Genomic DNA, 3,177 nt, shown 5'->3' with positions numbered 1-3,177 from the left:
GTTTGAGGAGGAGGAAGAAGCGGAGGTTTCATTTTGATTCAACAATCAAGATTAGTTTGACCGAACAGATTTTTTTTCCAGGCTACCGTGTAACAGTTGGCCTCATAAACATACACCTTGATGGATGTTTGAACCTTTATAATTGACACATCTCATAAAATCACGAAAGGCATTGCGTTGCTTTAAAAAGTAGTGTGTGTATCTGCGGCTGTAGATCCTGCCAACCGTTCTCCTCGCAGGAAATAGAAACATATAGCTTGGTTAAATAATCTTCCCCCATCTACAAAACTAAATCTCTACAGGCTTATAATGCAAAATTCGCAAGGCACGCAAGAAGAGGAAAGCAAAGCCTGGGGAGCTGTCGTGGGCGCTGACGCACGCCATTGCCGCGTTTGTGCGCACTGACGCCAGATAGATATAGACTGCTTCACCGTTAATCTGGAAACCAGGCATGCAAACAGCGACGACTATTCCTCCGCCGGACAGAAGCCGCTTACTATTCCTCGGCCTACACTGACCAGTGACAGTGACTCATCCGGTCAATGGATCGCATCCGTGCGCCCCAAACAATCGCCACGGGCTTCATTTTCCTGCACGCGCCGGCGCCGCGGCTTCGCCAGCGCTTCCGTCGCCAGCCAGCGACGGGACAAGGAGAAACAGAGAATGTTCCGAGCGAACAGCGTGGAAGCGGCGGAGATGAGACTGGCCGGCCGTGGCCGGGCGGCTACTGTTCAACGTCTCCGGCCCGACAAGTAGGTAAGAGATTGGTGTCTCTGCAGAGATCTGAGTCGTCGTGGTCGCTTCGTTGCCTTTCTCGATCGGTCGGTCAGTCGTAGATGCTCAGGACAGTGATAACGCATGACTGCTAAAGAAAGAATTTTGTAATTGCCAATCATGCCTGGCACATTCCGTTTCTACTGGCTGGACGATTCCGCATGACTTATCAGATTAGTAATCATCTTAGATAGAAGAAGAGTCAACTACGTACATCTTTTGTACTACTAAATGCTGTTATCGAACCAATTAGGTAGATAACACCATGAATCAGTTCACTGCGCATTTTCCCTAAAGTTGGTGCGCTTTTTATCAATTCAGAAAGTTGCAACAAACATTATAGCAGACTGAACTATTATTATTATCTCTGTGTTTTGCAGTGAGCCGTGTACTCGACTCCACTTAATAAACTCTAAAGATGCGCTCAATGAAGACGACGGGGCCAGGACCAAAACGCCCCTGCATCAGTATCTAAGCTACTCCGTCAGTCAGTATTTAGCAGCGCCGGGGTGTATCAGATTCAGAGATAGCAGGGCCGATTGATCTGGGGACGTGCTTCACTGAGCCGACTGACTGACGACACAGCAGCGATTCTGGGTTCTCGTCGTTGCCTGCTGTTAGACTGTATGTACATGTGTATATTGTAACGTTGTATACCACCTCATTATATATATGTGTGATAGGCCATCCCTAGAGGGTTGTGCCGGTTCCTCCCAAAGCCTATTGTCTTACATGGTATCACGCTAGGTTACATCCGCTTCCGCCTAAAAACCCTAAACCGCCGCCGCCGCCACCGCCGCCGCCGCCGCGCCCGCCGCCGCCGTCCCCCGACTGCTATGACGTCCGCCGCTGCGTCCGGCTCCACCGTCACCGGTTTTCTGCCGGCCCCTCGCGGCACCTCTCTCGAGGCCGCTGGATGCCGCCTCCCTTCAGGCGCCGATCGGGACACGGAGCGTCGGCTCCCTCTTCGCACTCCCGCCGGCTGCTACTTCGCCCGGGCAGGCGCTTGTGGCCCACACCACCGCCGCCCCGTCAACCGCGGTTGTCGCGCCCTCGGCCACTGCGCCGCTGGTGGCGGAGGACGTCGCGCTGGCAGGCTTCGCGGCGTCAACCGCGGCCATCGCGCCCTCTGTCACCGCGTCGGCTGCCCCTCCGACTGTCTCCACGGTGTTCTCACCTCAGCCAGTCTCCTCGATGGGATCGCAGCCTCCGCCGCCGTTTCACTTCGGCCATCTCATCACCATCAAGTTGTCGTCGGACAATTACATCTTCTGGCGCGCGCAGGTTCTTCCGCTTCTTGGGAGTCACTACCTGCTTGGCTATGTCGACGGCTCTCTCCCTTGCCCTCCTGCGCTGGTTGACAGCGTGCATGGTCCGGTCTATAATCCGGCTCACCGTGTCTGGACAGGGCAGGATCAGGCGAACCTCTCCTCCATCCAGGGGTCGCTCTCTCCGGCCGTTGCTGGGCTTGTTGTCTTCGCCAAGACGTCCCACGAGGCATGGACTATTCTTGAGCGCTCGTTTGCGGCACAGTCGCAGGCTCGTGTATCTGGGCTCCGTCGCCAACTTGGGGAGTGTCAGAAGCTTGACTCCACTGCCACTGAGTTCTACAACAAAGTCAAGAGTCTCGCCGACACGCTGGCCTCCATTGGACAGCCCCTCACCGACTCCGAGTTCAACTCGTTTATTGTCAATGGTCTTGATGAGGAGTATGACGCCCTAGTCGAGATCATCAATGAGAGGGGCAACTCCACGCCCATGCCAGCACACGAGGTCTTTTCACGCCTCCTGCTTACTGAGCAACGAGTCGAGACGCGCCGATCCAGGGGCAACGGCGCCCTCTCGGCAAACGCCGCCACCAAGGGTGGTCGCTCCTCTGCTTCATCCAGGGCTCCTTCGGGGCAGTCACCACCACCCGCCTCGGCCCCTCCTCCTACTGCGACGCTACCAGGGGCTGGCGGTCCACGTGTGTGCCAGCTTTGTGGTCGCGATGGGCACTGGGCCTCGAAGTGTCACCAGCGCTTCCAGCGGGGTTTTCTTGGTCTTGGCAATGACGGGAAGGATACACGCAACTTTGCTCGTCAGGTCGCCATGGCTGATCGTCCGCCGCCGCAGAAGCCACAGGGACACACTCAGTCCTACTCCATTGATCCCCACTGGTACATGGACTCTGGGGCGACAGAGCACCTGACCAGTGAGATGGGGAAGCTTCACACTCGTGAACCCTACCATGGCTCCGACAAGATCCACACCGCCAATGGAGCAGGTATGCACATCTCTCATATTGGTCAAGCATCACTTCTCACTAGACATGCCAATAGGAGTCTTCAACTTCGCAATGTTCTTCGAGTTCCATCTGTGACACGTAATCTTCTTTCAGTTTCTAAACTCACTCGTGATAAT

The sequence above is a fragment of the Triticum aestivum genome, chromosome 6B (assembly GCF_018294505.1).
Source record: "Triticum aestivum cultivar Chinese Spring chromosome 6B, IWGSC CS RefSeq v2.1, whole genome shotgun sequence".
NCBI lineage: Eukaryota > Viridiplantae > Streptophyta > Magnoliopsida > Poales > Poaceae > Triticum > Triticum aestivum.
Note: the sequence above shows the minus strand (reverse complement) of the source record.